The sequence below is a fragment of the Chlorocebus sabaeus genome, chromosome 14 (assembly GCF_047675955.1).
Source record: "Chlorocebus sabaeus isolate Y175 chromosome 14, mChlSab1.0.hap1, whole genome shotgun sequence".
Taxonomy (NCBI): Eukaryota; Metazoa; Chordata; class Mammalia; order Primates; family Cercopithecidae; genus Chlorocebus; species Chlorocebus sabaeus.
In genome coordinates, this window is record NC_132917.1 from 103626636 (window position 1) to 103643479 (window position 16844).

At 38.3% G+C, this 16844-nt stretch overlaps 1 long non-coding RNA gene across 1 annotated transcript; it reads right to left on the minus strand.

Annotated features, from left to right (window-relative positions):
* Positions 1-382: 382 nt before the first annotated feature.
* Positions 383-16056, minus strand: LOC140713378 (uncharacterized). The gene is made up of 4 exons (XR_012095452.1): positions 15967-16056; positions 14908-15111; positions 11591-11762; positions 383-623 (listed from the first exon to the last, which is right to left on the minus strand). It is a non-coding gene; the product is annotated as an uncharacterized lncRNA (long non-coding RNA).
* Between the last annotated feature and the right edge of the window lie 788 nt (positions 16057-16844).

Here is a 16844-nt window from a genome sequence, read left to right on the forward strand (position 1 = left end):
CTCATTTGGAGGCAAATATTTACAAGGCTTTTCTCTTATAATCTGATTTTAATATCTCAACTGAAACTGATTTATAACACGTGACTTCAAATGTGGTATTAGTTAAAGGGGCCAAGAATTAATGAGCTGATTCTATCAAGGGTTTCTTGAAACTGATTTTGAAAGGGGGAAAATATTTCTATATTTTTAATCAAATTTTAATTGTAGGAATTTTCATGGCAAATATCAGTCTCACATAAACAAATCTTTAATAACTTTGCATGTGCATATATTTAGTTTTATCATATTGTTAACTGAGTTAGAAACTCACTTGAATATTCTGTGCCATCAAGCGAACATCACTTCTAGCTTACAGGTGGATTTCTTAATTTCTTCTGGAATTAGTTACTAAGGAAGTTGGTAAAATATGTTTCCTGGAAATCTTTAAAACTTTCTGTGTATGAGACACAAGGTGGGGTGTGTTGGTGAAGGCTGACTGTCCATTTCTGCTATCAGCTAAAGAACATCATTCCACCCATTTTGTACTTGCATAGGCAGCCTCCTGTTAGAGTCACTGGAGAGTACACAAACATCTTCCTGTAACTGGGTTACAGTTATATTGTAGAAACGGCTAACCAATTTAACTGTAATGTAGCAAGATATGTGATAATTAGTAAGCTTTATTCACTCAAAAAGTGCTCACTCTGTGACAGTGAACAGATCCCAGGCACACTTAGAGTCTAAGTAGCCGCCTCCCAGAACTTTGTGTGAATTGCTTGTGAAGTGCGTCTCATGTAACATAAAAGTAAACAAATGTAAACTTATACTTAAAAAAAGATATAAGGATTATTTAAAGACCAGCACACCAATTTTGGAAGAGAAGTATTTTAGGTACTAGGCTCATTTTCTGATAAAACCCACTCCTTCACTATATTAGTCTGGGTTCTCCAGAGAGACAAAATCCATAAGATAGGATGTATTCCCTCTTTCTCAGGGGACTTCAGTGCTTTTTCTTATTCAGCTGATTGGATAAGGCTCAGCCATATTATGGAGGGTGAACTGCTTTACTCAGAGTCTACTGATTTGAATGTTAACCTAAATAAAGACCACACACACACAAACCAACTTCAGAGCCATATCTAGACTGGCGTTTTACCAAATAGCTGGGCACCATACCTTAACCAGGTTGCCACTTAAAATTATCTATCACATGCTCTTACACAATTATACACGGGCTTGATTTAATATCTTATGTAAAAATATTTTGTCTTTCTCATGTAATTATTTACTTGGTCCAATTCGAGAAAAGTTTAAATGTTTAAATCAAGTTTGTCCAACCCATGACATGGGGCCGCATGTGGCCCAGGACAGCTTTGAATGTGGCCCAATACAAATTCATAAACTTCCTTAAAACACTATGAGTTGTTTTTACATTTTTTTGTTCATCAGCTATTGTTAGTGTATTTTATGTGTGGTTCCAAACAATTATTCTTCTTCCAGTGCGGCCCAGGGAAGCCAAGAGATTAGACACCCTTGGTTTAAATGATTTTGTTACATGAAGAAAACCTTCTGCGGTGTTCTTTGTGACTCTGGTCTCATCACGACTTCCTTCCCTTTGTCACAGCTTCCTTGTGGTCTGTGAGTCCTCTCAGCCTTGTCTGGTTCCTTCCCTCCTCATTCCCCTCCTAGGCTTTTTTTCCTAATAAATCTCTTGCGTGTCTTGTACCATCTTGGTGTCTGCTTTCAGAGAACTGAGACGATGCAGTGTTGGAGGTTCATGTTTTATAGCCGGGGGAGGAACCCGGGGTAGATCAGAGTGGTCATGTGATAGGGCCCTATAGAATTCTGGTTTCTAGGCATTCCTAGGGACCAACTCAGACGCCCAAATGTTTAGACTTCCTAATCTGATAAACTAGCACTATGATTGACGGAACTTCTTGGAACTACATGGGTTTATGTATTTTTTTAAATGCTTAAAAAATTTTTTGAGGGGAGTTAATTAAGCTATAAGCATCTTTTATACATTTAAATACAAATAGTTAATGAATAAGTACTATGTGTAAAGTATGGTGCAGTTTTAGGAAAGATGAGTAAGTTGTGGTCTCTGCCTTTATTTAGATGAGAACATAGGAAAAACAAACCAGAATGGAGTGGCTGATATAAGAAAATGAAACATGAAACTAGGTGGTCTGAAAGAAAAGTGGGACTAATCACAGGCTGCTTCCAAAAGAAGAAAGTAAAGAAGGAACATGTCATTTGAACTGGATCTCTTAGGATGAGATATGGCAGGAGAGGACAGTGAGACCAGCGTCTGGTGGAGAGAAAAGAGTGCATGCCCAGCAGAGCAGGAAGTTCCAAAGACTGATCAGAGAGGAGGATGTTTTAAATGAAGTGAGGAAGAGGGAGTAATGCTGGAGAGGGAGACTGCAGTCAGTGGTTGAGTGACCTGCTGCCAGGGGAAGAAGTTGGGAATTGATTCTAGGAGAAGAATTTCAAGCAAAAATATGCCTGCATATTTTACATATTGACTACCAATTGAGCAAAAATACACCTGCATATTTTACATATTGATTACCAATCTATAACTTCTAACTGTGGTTCAGGTGTCAATCCCATTCACCCTGTGAATGACAGAGACCTTGTAGCATGTTTACTCACACCCCGTCAAATACCCTGTATAGAGCATGATACTAATGACATGGCAAGTTTTAGCTCATGTGACTTGATTTATATCCAATTGAACTTCATTATCTGTGAAATAAACAATAAGACAGGGAAAGAATAGCCACATTACATATTTGGAGTAATACAAATATAGCTGATTAAAAATTTCCTTTGAAAGATAACTTTAAAAAAAGTAGGGAAAGGAATAGGAAGATAGATAGTAAATAGAAAAAAAAAATCACCCATGGCAAATTGACCCCTAAAATAAATATTTGGCAAATTCCTGAAAACAAACATTTGGCAAAATGTGCCCAAGAAGAATGTTCTATCTTTAAAATAAGTGTAAGTTTAAGAAACATCCACTTTGGTCCAAATGATTGTGTTTCATGATGCATTAGCAATCCCTAGTGGGCTCATACATGTGCCGGCCAGGGTAGACATTGTCGGACTGAAGTGAAAACTGAGGAGAGCAAATACAATGTAATTAATGACAGTCTGTTTTATAAAAATAATAATTCCATAATGACAAAATGTTATACAATGGCAAACACAAGGCATATTAATTCTATGCAAGTTGTATTGATGTTCTTGAAGAAATTATTTATTAGTTTAATTTTTTTTAATTTTGAAAATATTCCAACTCACAGAAAAGTTGAAAGGATAATACAATGAACATCTTTATGTCCCCCAGCTAGATTCAGATTCACCAACTCTTAGCCTGTGGTCATATCTATTCTCTTTCTCACGCTCTATCTCCTCTTTTGTCAAACTGTTCATAAGTAGTTCACAGATACCATGACAAATCACCCCACTGTTACCAGAATTAGCCTGTATAACCACTTCACCATGTCTACACTCAGGAAAGTCGCTGATGTAAAAATGAGATCTAACACACAATCCACACTCAGTTTTCTCAGTTGTTCTCAAATATCTTTTTTGAAACCACTTATCGAGGTCTAATTGACATACAAAAGAAATGCCTACATATTTAACATAAACAACTTGGTGAGTTTGGAGACAAACAGACATCTGTGAAACGATTACTACTATCTGTACCAAAACATATATATCCCTTCCACAAGATCCTTCCTGGCCTTTTAATTTATTATTATTGATAGGATTTGGTGATAAGAACAAAACGTCAGATCTACATTCCTAGTAAACTTTTTTTTCTGTAAGGACTATGCTGTAAAGTAGATCTCTAGGACCTATTCATCTTGAATTACTAAAACTTTGTACCCTTTGACCAAAACCAGCCCATCCCCTTCTCCCCACTAAGCCCTGGCAACCACCCTCCTACTCTGCTACTATGAGTTGGACGACTTTAAATTCCTCACCTAAGCGGGATCCTGTGGTATTTGTCTTTTTGTAAGTGACTTGTTTTGCTTAGCATAGTGTCCTCCAGGTTCATCCGTGTTGCTGCAAGTGGCAGGATTTCTTCCTTTTTAAAGTCTGATCAACTGCCTTTATAACTTTTTTATTTGAGTTGCTTTTTGATTCAGGAGCTAATTGAGACTCATTCATTACATTTGACTGCTGAATTTTTGTGCTCTTTCCCAATCTCAAACATACCCCTAAACCCACTCTGTGCTCTTCAAGATATGGAAGGCTTTGATATGTCCTGCAGGATGTGCCACATTCTGAATGTGACACATTTCTTCTTATTAGATGCAGGACAAACCTTTCTGAGGAAAGCACTACTCCTGTTCTTTTGGGAGGTGCTCTCGTCTCCCCATCGGGAGGCACGTGATGCCGGGTTGACTCCTGATTGGCAGGATGCTCACCCAGTTCGACTTCTTTCTTGTCCAGAGGGTGACTGACAGATCTCTCCATTGTAAAGATGCATTACCTTGTTTCTAATTAATAGCTACTCTGAGGAGTGGTATTAATGTACATGCCAATTCATAATTCTTAAAGCTCTGAGTCAGTTTTGGGGAGTTGGGTGTTGGTGGAAGTTCTTGTTGTAAAAGTTCAACATGACTTTACTGATAGCAGAAGTGCTTTTACATATGCAGGGAAAGACACTCAAGTTAGAACTGGAAGGGACCCAAGTGATAATCTGGTTCAATTTCATTTTTTTATTTACAGAAAAGGAGCTCAAGTCATCTCAGTGAAATAGTAAGAACCATACTCCAGATCCCTTGATTCCAGTCCCATTTTCATTCTATTGTTTTTGAGGTGCATTTACTTAGTCCTTCAAGAACCAGAGCAAAATCCTGGACAATCAAAAGACAGCACAAGGACACCATGGACAAGGATAGATTATGCTATTCTTGGGGATGTGTATTTGAGATAATAACAGCAGAAGGTGACGGTTCTATAATAAATAAATAAGATATGTGAGCCACAGATTTGGGTCACATATGTAATTTAAAATTTTCAAGTAACCATTTACAAAAATGAAAAGAAAGAGCTGGAACTAACTGCAATAATATACATTATTTAACCTATATCCCAAATATGATCATTTCAACATGTAATCTATATTTTAAAAATTATATATGAGGCTGGGAGTGGTGGCTCCTGCCTGTAATCTCAGCTCTTTGGGAGGCTGAGATGGGCAGATTATTTGAGGTCAGGGGTTTGAGACCAGCCTGGCCAACATAGCAAAACCCCATCACTACTAAAAATACAAAAAAAAGTAGCCTGGCGTGGTGGTGTGTGCCTGTAATCCCAGCTGCTTGGGAGGCTGAGGCATGAGACTCACTTGAACCCAGGAGACAGAGACTACAGTGAGCTGAGATTATGCTGCTGGACTCCAGCCTGTGTGACCCAGCAAGACTCTCTCTTTCTCTCTCTCTCTCTCTCTCTCTCTCTCTCTCTCTATATATATATATATATATATATATGTGTGTGTGTGTGTGTGTGTGTGTGTGTGTGTGTATAATATTTTATATTCCTTTTTATAAATCAGTATGTACCCTCTACTTTTTAGCACATCTCAATTCAGAGTAGCCACCTTTCAAGGGAGCAAAATAACCTCATTCGACCAGTGACAATCTTGTTGAACGATGCTGCTCTAGAAGAATGAGGAAATGTCAAATAGAGGTACCTACTAAAGGGGCAATGAAAGCAATTGCCTGACACCCAAAATAGGACCTAATAGATATTAGGAGTTAGTGGTAATATTTGGAATGATAATTTTATTTTCTCTACCTAGGTCTTCAGGACTTTGGGTTCCCTGAAGGTATTCAAATATTAACTAATAACTTTCCATATTTCAAAAGTCTATTTTAATGTTACACATTTATTTTAAAAATACACTGTCAGACTAACGTCAATGACAGTCATATCATTACATAAGTCAAACTAACACTTAGGATTTGAGATAGGGTATGTGGACCGTGTGGTCACCTAGGGTGAGAAGGGGTTGATTGTGCTGTGATCACTACTTTGAATTTCTTATAATTTTGTCTTTGAATTTGTGTTTTGTAAATAAAATCAAGTGTGTGCTGGTGACTGCCTTTTGCTGCCTCCAGTCTCCTGCTCCCCAGAACGAGTTCTAGGCTGCTGACTTCTCACTTCACCCACAGGTCTGGAAACGGCATGGGGAGGGGCGAGAGCAGGTGCATGCACCTCACACAGAGTTGTCCACACTTACCTGGCAATTACCACTGTGCCAGCAATACCATATTAAATAACAATTTATAAATACTATGATAGCTCAAAAGAAAGGTAGAAGAAAAAAAAAAGCTTTTTTTATTCCTGCTGTTTCAAACAAGGCTTCCCATTGTCATTTTGCACTAGGACCTAGAAAGTAGACAGCTGACCTTGTGCTCAGTGTTGGAGAAGCTGCTTTCATTCTGATTCCCATTGCCATTAACTCTTTTATAGCAATTTAAATTGCTGCCCTTTTAAAAAACAAAAATCAGGGAAATAATTATTTCCTTATAAAGGCAGTTTGGTAGACCAACTTTTCGAAAGAATGTGAGACATGGATAATCATTAAATTGGAATTTTATGTAGAAAATATTGGAAATACCTGATCTGGACACAGAAGGTGTTCACAAACAACGAAGTCAGGCAACTCAACAAAAAGCCAACTCATTGCATGGATGTTAGGGGAAGAAGGCTTACTTTTGAGGGTTTGTTTCACATGAAATAACCAGTTAACTTACTGAATTTTTCACTATTGTGGACTTTCGGTGGGATTTTGTAAATATAGTGCAATTAAATAAAAAGTTTCATTTAATAATGTTTGGCACTTTACATGTGCAGGGATTTAGTAGGCGAAGCTATGGGCCAGATTGTAAAATTGTGATCAGTAAGAAGAAAAATAAAACCAGAATAATGAGATGCTATTAATAAATATGCACTAGTGACTCAAGAGGGCTAGAGCCACATTTCAAAGTCTTTGGAAGAAAAGTGACAAGACTCTGATGCAAACAGTTTCAGGAACACTGACCAGGGTGGTGTTGTGGATGTTGTGCAGTGTCTCAGCAGTCCTAGCAGTGTGCTAGCACAACTGGAGCAAGCGTAGCTCTGTTCCTGCCTGTGTGTGGGCTCACCTTAGGAGGAGGGTTTCTTTCTTGATATCCCTGAGGTTTCTTTTCACTTTTAAGTTCTATAATCCACAAGGAGTTTAAACAGAAATGTACCGAGAATTTAGATCATTTTTCCCAGTACATAAGGACTTGTCTCTCTCCTGCTAACATTAACCCTGCTTGAGACTTAGAGAAAGAGGTATCGCACTTAGAAAGTCTCCTATGGGTGTAATGTCTAGCCAGTGTTTCATGAAAGGATATCCTGGGCTGGTTAGCTTTTTGTTTTTCTTTCTTTCTTCCTTCTTCCTTCTTTCTTCTTTCCTATTTTCTCCTTCTTCCTTCCTTCCTTCCTTCCTTCCTTCCTTCCTTCCTTCCTTCCTTCCTTCTTTTCGTTTCTTCTCTTCTCCTTTTCTTTTCTTTTCCTTCTTCTACCTTTCTTCCTCCCTCCCTCCTTCCCTTCCCTCTCCCTCCCTCCCTCCCTTTCTCCCTTCCTTCCTCCCTCCCTCCCTGCCTCCCTCCCTCCCTTCCTTCCTTCCTTCTTTCTTTTTTTTTGATGGAGTTTCACTCTGTCACTCAGGCTGGAGTGCAGTACAGTGGCATGATCTCGGCTCATTGCAACCTCCACCTCCCGGGTTCAAGCGATTCTCCTGCCTCAGCCTCTTGAGTGACTGGGATTACAGGCACCCACCACTACGCCTGGCTAATTTTTGTATTTTTAGTAGAGACTGTGTTTCACCATGTTGATCAGGCTGGTCTCAAACTTCTGCCGACAGTGATCTGCCCGCCTTGGCCTCCCAGAGTGCTGGGATTACAGGTGTGAGCCACCGTGCCTGGCCTTACCACCCTATTTCCATCTTGGATTTTTCCTTACTTCTCCTCCAGCTTTTTTTTTTCTTTTTTTTTAATGGTGACCAACTAAATGCCTATCAATTTGTCAGAACTGTTTTAGACTTATGATTAATATCACCATTCAGGGCATTAATTCCAAGCTCTCAGAAACCTAAGACCCTGGATTGCCAGTTGCTTCCTTAGCCTTCCTGCCTGCTTTGCTTGAAGCAGTGTATATTATTTTGTTCTTTGGTGGCATCTATTTTCACATCATAATCCATATTACATACACTCCTTGGGAATGAATATGAGTAGTGAAATTAAACTGGTCATGAAAACAGGGAAATAATTATTTCCTAATAAAGGCAGAAGAATGCCAGTAACCTCTGGAGATAGCTTGCGGACACTTTTCTATCAGTCACAACCTTCATCTTCCCTGGTCTCTAGCCATCTTCTTAAACACCTGTATCTATTTGAAATTCTTCAGAAAGCAAATTCAGAAATTAAAGACCACTTCTTATTTAGGCCATTGAAAAAGATCAAGTGACAACTGGCTGATCTTGGGGACTTGACTGAGACCTTTCTGGTCGTGGGCTGAGAATGCCCGGCTGTCAGGTATTAGCAAGTTCCATCACCACACGTAGAGTGTGGCGGATCACGTCTTCCAGGATTTCTGATAGACACAATCCATTTTTAATGCCTTGTGTCAGGCATCCCTGCTGCCCTCTAACCATTCTTAATAATAAGACAAAAGTGATATTTTAGGGTAACAGTTAATAAATAATGTGACTTATCCAATCACACCTTTCACTAAAATATTATTATCTTTTGGCAGATTCATTACTGTAGAGACATCAGGATCTGATGAAACATTCTCTAATTCTACCACTACTACATTTTCCAGAGTTGTCTTTCTTTTAATTTAATTCTCCCACTCTGAAAGCATACTGTCCATTGCAATTACTGAATGAGCATTTAATCTCCCATAACTAAGGCATTTTCATCTTTTCTTATAGAAAGACGATTAAAAGGTCCTAATATTGCTATGATATGGATACATTTCATCCCACCCGAGTGAATCAAAATTTCCTTTGTTCTTATTACTACAAGGTAAGACAAACCAAGTGTGTAGGCACTTCACTGCAATAGTTAAGCTACCTTATCACAAGGTGTGATAAATGTTTCAAAACATAGTCTATTGATTGAATAGAAAGGTTTTCAGGTCTTCCTTGGGCAGAGGTGAGCCTAGAGGTAGAGAATCACAAGATAAGTTTTTATAGTTGTTATGGTAGCTTGGTTTACAGTCTATTATGTTTGTCCCAAAGCAATAAATCTTTCCACTTTTAAAACGCTGTGTGGCTAACAGAGATATCGAATCGCTTTGAAACCAAAAGGGTTGATTTTGTTATTTTATAGCATCTCTACATTGATCATTACATTATTTTTAAATTAAAATCTTAGTACTACACTAGAATAAAATAAAAGTTGGTAAAGTTTTAAACTTTTTCAATATCAATACATTTTCCTGATTTTTACCTTCACATAACTGTTCCATTTCCCTGGAGCACAGATAGTCACATTAAAATCATTGCATATCCTGAGTGTTTATAATGTGCATACACCTTAGTCTATTATCAACTCTAGTAAAAACATATAAATATAATCCGCAATGTGATGTTTATCTAAGAAGATAATTTCTCCATGTCTCTTTTGCCTGGCCTCCAACCACAGGCCTTGGTGGATGTATTTTAGTTGTACTGGTCACTGGTTTATTAGGAAGGACCTCACACTGCATTATGCATTTTCTTAACACCCTGGTCTTGATTGAGAAGTGTCATATCCTTTCTCTTCAACCTCTGTTTCTCAGCCACATCCATTCATAACCTAATTCTCCCCTTCAGAATTGTGGTGATATAAACCAGGGTCACAGATTAGCGATTTTGCAGCTGGAAAACAAAGCAATTCCACTTTGTATTTTATTATGTATTTATTCCTCAAGGATCATTTCCTATTTATTGAAATTTGGAAAAACAACAATTCCTTCCAGACTGATAATGATCTGGTAATCAATGTGAAATATATTTGTAAAACAAATGCAGATTTACAGGTTTCTCCTGTGAAAACATTCAGATGGCTGAAACAGCCATTTTAATAGTTACACTGTATTTGAACTTTTTAAAAGATACCCTTTTAGGAGATAACATGTTTCCTGTGATTCTTCCACAGGTGCTACTATGTTATAATTTATGATGAAGACTCTTCTATACTTAGATAAAAGGTTTATTAAGTAAATGTTTGTGTTAATAGTGTAAACTGACATAAGAAACTGTTCATGAATATTTCACTAATTTTTAACAATAATGATAGAATCAGAAATTCACAGAAAGACTATCTAAGAACTTTGAACCATACATAAATTCATAAGAATATAGATTTACTTTGCTTGCATATTGTTTTTTTTTTTTAAGCCAGGAGCTGCTTTGATTATTTGGGCTGAGGTGTTGATAGCCCAAGGTGTAGTTCTTGATTACATAGGTAATATACATTAAGCCGAATAGAAAGCTGATAGTAGTGTAGGCTGCATGCAGTTAATTAGCTTATTATTCAAATACCCTGTTCATTATTTCTTCCTCTAAGAATGAGACTGTTGTGTGTATGTGTGTGTGTCTGTGTGTAGGGCAAAAGTAGGAATGTAATGACATTGGTACCATTTTTTTGAGGAGACCTTGGGAAGAGAAGAGAAAAAAATCTTTATTTAAAAAGACGTAAAGACTTCAGCATTCCAAGGGGACCACAGAGACTGAATTTATTTATTCTATAACATTTCTATGTTGATTATTTGAATGTTCTAGTTAAAAATTTTCTAGTTAGTTCTACACTAGTGTGAAAAGGAAAAGCATCATAATTTCAACCTGTCATTACAAAGCTCTGGTGGTTTAGAGGAGTTTGCTTAGGTGAAAATGGGCTACAGTTAGTTACCTGAGGTTTGTAATTTGGTCTTTGGGATGTGGTTTCTTGTTTCATGAAATTAAGAAAACTACAGAAAATGACAAGGTAATGAATATCTGATACAGTGCTTAAAAAAGTCCTTTGAGTGAATATGACTGTAGGGAGGGAAATACAAATCTCATTTTGTCTGCTGAGTCAATCCTCACAAAAACACATCTCAGTTGCAAAATTTTGCAATAAGTAAGAGAAAGAAATTTAGCAAAGGTTTAAAAATTTTCTGACTTCCAGTGTATAAAATGAGAATGGTAATGAAATATCTGCTTCATAAAATTACTGTAAAGATTTAAAAAGATAACATACATAAAGTTATTAGCAGAGTATTTGACATATACCAATAATTTGAAACATACAGCTTTTTAAGAAAAACAGGGTAAAAAATAAAAATTTTAAGAAAAACAACATTTGGTCACATGGCATCTCCTTCAAACTGGGCTGTTGGTTTTCCCCATAGAGATACGTAGCTATTAAAAAAACAAAAACAAAGAAACCAAAAAAACAAAACCCAGCCCCAAAACATTTTCGGAATAAATGACCTGTTAAAAGTACAGCAAAAGCATGCCCTGACCTTGAAGCAGAGTTTATGAATTCTGAAAGGGTGAGCAAAAACATAATAATTAACTATATACCTGCCCATCCAAACAGTTGTTGCGGAAGTCCTGGTCCATCTGTTTTTATAACAACTTTGCAGGTTTCAACAGGATTTGCTGCATTTAGCAAGTCATCCAATAGCCTTCAGGGAGAGGGTGATCGTGTGTAAGGCTGAAGTCAGCCACAGACAGTATTTCTGCTTCTTACGCTCTGGAATTTGGAGTCATTTTAGGGAAAGGAAGTTCAATTGAGCTAACCGGTTTGCTTCCCTCTGAATTAGAGGTCATAAAGGCCGATGGTGTACGAACACTTCCTCCAACCCACATTTTTGGCTCAGGGCTCTGTTTGAAGCATTTTGTGATTAAAGCCATGCCAATACCAAAGCACATAAAGACTGAATCCAACACTATTTTTGTTTGGCTGAATTGCTGTGTATTTCTGTGAACGTCTAAGATGTAGAAATAATGAAATACTGTAATTTTGCTTGTGTGGACGTTGTGAAATGAGGAAACAATGAAAAGAAATTTCCCCAAACTCCACCCTGTTTAAAAAGCAACTCTCATTATTCCCTTTGTGTTTACCACATCACAATGCACCTTAAACTCCTCATGGAACTACAGAGCCAGACTTTCCCGCCAGCTGCCCCATCACAGCTTGTTGACTTTTATTGGACTAATTTAAGACAACGTTTCATAAATCTACATTGGGAAACCCACTGCAAGAAGTAAGAGAATGAGTCTATGGATATAGGGCTATTGGGAATGGATTTGATTTTGAGAACAAGTTTTCTTCCATTGTCTTGTTCAAAAGAAGACACTGGAGATTTTCCTGATCATGACTTCAGAAGACTTGTTGATGCTGCTTTGAGACAGGGTCCTCACATTTTTTCTCTTTAATTTATAAACAAAATATGTGTCTTTTCTATGTATTCAGTCTTTTGTCTTTAATCTTAGGTGACTTAGGAAGAGAACCTAACAGTCTTCAGTCAGAATAGGGATATACTAATTTTCAACTATATAGTTGATAAATCTGTATTTTTACTGAAGAATTATTTCTCTTATGAGATACAAATAAGTGGTAGAAAACTGATTTTGGAATAAAGGATATTAACATATAAAACATAAAGGGTCATTTTGACTTCAGAAGACTCTCTCTCTCTCTCTCTCCTCTCACACACACACACACACACACACACACACACACGGACACACAAGATAATGATATCTTCCTAGCAAGTTTAGTTAACATTGGACAATGATAATTAATTTGTAGTTTAGAATAACCTCTCTTATTTACATAGCTTTTAAATATCAGAAACCTGAATTAGAAAACACTAAATGCTGAGATAAAAATACAAAATCCTTTCTGAATAGAGGACAAGAATTTTTAATTTTATTTAGTGCCCTGACTTGACTAATTTGTCTTCACATTTTTATAATATTAAAACTGCATGTGTGGGACTTTGTGGCTAGAAATTACTCAGTGTTGCGGAAGTAGATCGTTGGAGTTGCCCCCATTTGCCGAGTTGAGTCTGGGGTCCAGTTGGCCATCCCGGCTGTCCTGAGGGAGGGCGCTTAGTGTCTTGGCTCTGAACCCTCCTCCCAGGTGCACCTGTTCTGCCGGGTCCTGTTGTCCTCACCAGCAGCCCCACCTTCGACTGGGTGATTGCTAGAAGCCAGAAAGAATTTGAGTGACTGGGCTCCTCTGTCGTCCGTCCCTGACTTTCCCTGGCTTCTCTAGTCTCTTGCTCCCTTAGAAAAGGAGAGAAGCCAAAACGCAATTAAAGTGGCTTTTTCTGAGTCATTGGCCCATAAGGGGTCTTTATAGGGAGGTTGAAATTCAATCCACTTTTAAGAAAAAGAGTTTTCTTCTCTATACACACACGATCTGGCCAGCTGTAGGTGTTCCTGGGGAGAACAAGCACTCAAAATACTCAGGAAATCATCTATAAAGGATTGAACAATAACTGCCAGGATTCAGGAGATTTCCTGGGGATTAATGAGTAGCTGGGAGGAATTGGTGGCCTTCAACTGTACTCTGGGCAGTTAACCTCAGCCAGTCAGTCCTTCCTAAGAAACGCCGGCACTGAGGCGGTGATTGCTATTATAGGATATAAACCTAGAAGAACACTTTTAGTGTGATTTTATTTCAATGTGCCCTTTGCTTCTGAAAGACTGCAGCATCGTGTGGAGCATTTGGTGGCTAATAACACGGCACTCGTTACCCTGCGATGCACTTCTCATCACATTAACCAAGCTGATTGGAATAATGTTGAAGAGAAAAATTAATATTTTATTGTTGTAAAAAGTCTTGTAGAAAACCTTTTAAAATACTAAATACACAGCTGAGATTGTATTGAGATTAGAACAAACCAGGAATGATTTTTATCACAAGTACAATTATAACATTTATCTCAAGAGTGAGGATTTTTTTCTCATGGTGATAAGATCACTTCAAAAACCTAAAAAAAAAAATTATTTGGTCCCTTTCTGCCTAATCCTTATACTAGCCAAATAGTTTAATAGTTAAAAGCTTCATAACCCAACTTTACTTGTGTTTTAATTAGATGAGGAAAATCCAGGAAAAAAGTCATTTTTAATTTAACATGCAAACACTTCTCTACTTCTTATTGTGATTCTCATTCACTTCATCTTTAGAGCAGTGATCCCAGCAGATTAAAAACTGGCTTTGTCACTTATGTTATTTGTGTCTTAAATGAAGCAAGTTTGAGGTGAATGGTTGACACCAATGCCAATCGAATGCTCCAGAGCAGGGGTCCACAATCCCTGGGCCACAGATCGGTATTGATTGGTGGCCTATTAGGAACTGGGCCACACAGTGGGAGGTGAATGGCTGGTGAGCCAGTGAAGCTTCATTTGTATTTACAGCCACTCCCCATTGCTCATATTACCCCCTGAGTTCTGCCTCCTGTCAGATCAATGGTGGCATTAGAGTCTCACGGAGGCATAAACCCTGTTATGAACTGTGCATGTGAAGGATCTAGGTTGTGGGCTCCTTATGAGAATCTAACACCTGATGCACTGTCACTGTCTCCTGCCACCTGCAGATGGGACCATCTGGTTACAGGAAAACGAGCTCAGGACTCCCATTGATTCTACATTATCGTGAGTTGTATCATTATTTCATTATATATTACAATGTAATAATAATAGAAATAGATAGTTCACAGTGAATGTTATGTTCTTGAATCCTCCCCAAATCATCTCCCACTCTTTTGGTCTGTGGAAACATATTGTCTTCCACAAAACCAGTCCCTCGGGCCAAAAAGGTTGGGAACCGCTGTTCCAGAGGACTCAGGCTGCTCGTGCTTGAACATCTCCATGTCAGAGCTTACCTTTCAGGATGACTAGTGAGCCACCCTACCCACACAGCAGGTCCTGAAGCATCAGCAGAAACACTGTCTTTACTCCTCACCTATTGCTTTGCTTTGAAAGTCTCTGAAGTCAGTATTCAGGCTGATAAATAAGTAGATCAGAGGCATATTCTTTAGTTCTGTTTCCTAATGAACATAATTTGGAAATCACTGGTTCTGGAAAACCTAAGAATGAAAAACAAAGCATACAGAGTCAGCACAGAGATGTATATTTCCATATCTCCCTTCCCCTCCTGGTGAGCCTTAGCTACCAGGAACCATCTGGTAGGATGGAGGAGACAGGCTGGAAGGGCAGGAACTGGGTTGCAGTTTGTAGGGGCTGGTTAGGCTAATCTCTGAGGTCAGAGCAGATGAAAGTGGGTGATCCTACAAACATGGGTCTGCAAGTGGACACAGAGCTGGCATCCTGCACCTTGCTTGGATATTCTCTGGGTCTGTTCTGTGGATGGCCTCAGTGTCTGAATGGGGTAGGAACTGAACGTCAAGGACAAGACAGGGCATTCCTCTGCCTCTCAGGAAGGCGGCTCCTCCAGCCTCACAGCAAAAAGAGATGCAATGGAGCTTTCCCGGAGAAAAGGCACTGTCTCGTTTTCTAATTCCATTACGTGAAATGCATGTGTTAAATGGCAATGGAACAGAGCTAGCAACAGACATAAATTTTGAAATACATAAAGTTGAACCTAGAACTCCAAACTCATTTCTTCAGTAGACAAATACGTAAATAGGAAGACAATCAGAAAACAAATCATGCTACTGAGAAATTTGGAATGGCTTAAATTAAGATCAATAGGAATCCAGACTCAAGTTTTAAACAGGTCATGCTACACACTCTTGTGCACTGTGTAAGTCCACACTAGTTCAGCGATGGTTCCTGGTAGCTGAGGCTCACCGGAAGTGACAATTCCAGGAACAGGAAGAAAGGGGAGGTAAGCTGTCATGGTTAAGCACATGGCCCTGGAAGCCAATTCTTTCTCACACCCATCAGCCACCTGCTGGGATATGAGCCAGCAGGTCACTAACCTCTTTGAGTTGTGATTCCCTGGATGCCTCTAGTCCTCAGTGCCTCTTCTTCAGTGTAGCTGCAGAAGTACAGTCAGGCATTGCATCAGGACAGGTTGGTCAAGGAACCGCACATTCAATGGTGGTCATGTGAAATTATCTTGGAGCTGAAAATTTCCTATTGCCTAGTGACTTCATAGCCATTGGGATGTCACAGTATAATGCATTGCTCACATGATTGTGGTGATGCTGGTGTAGGTACCCTACTGCACTGCCCTTGTATAGAAGTATAGCACATGCAATTATGTACTGTACTGAATACTTGATAATGATGGTAAACACCTAGGTTACTGGTTTATTTATTAGATTATACTTTTAATTGTTATTTTGGAGTGTTAATAACTTATTAAAGAGATAAAAAAGAAAAAGTTAACTGTAAAACAGCCTTCAGGAGGAGTCCAGAAGGAGACACGCTATCATGGAGACAACAGCTCCATGCGTGATATTGCCCCTGAAGACCCTCCAGTGAAACAAGATGTGGAGGTAGAAGACAGTGATATTGACAATCCCGAGATCCTGACCCTGTGTAGGCCTAGGCACATTGTATGTGGATCTTAATTTTTAACAAAAAAGTGTAAAAGGTAAAAAACAAATAGAAACTAGTTTATAGAAAAATGATATTCTATATCATTATTTATAGAATAATGATATTGTATATCTACAATGTGTTTGCATTTTAAGCTAAATGTTATTACAAGAGTCGAAAAGTGAAAAATTAAAAAATTTATAAAGAGTTATAGTAAGTTAAGGTTAATTTATTATGAAAGAAAGAAATTTTAAAATAAATTTAGTGTAGCCTACGTATCCAGTGTTTCTAAAGTCTACAGCAGTGTACAGTA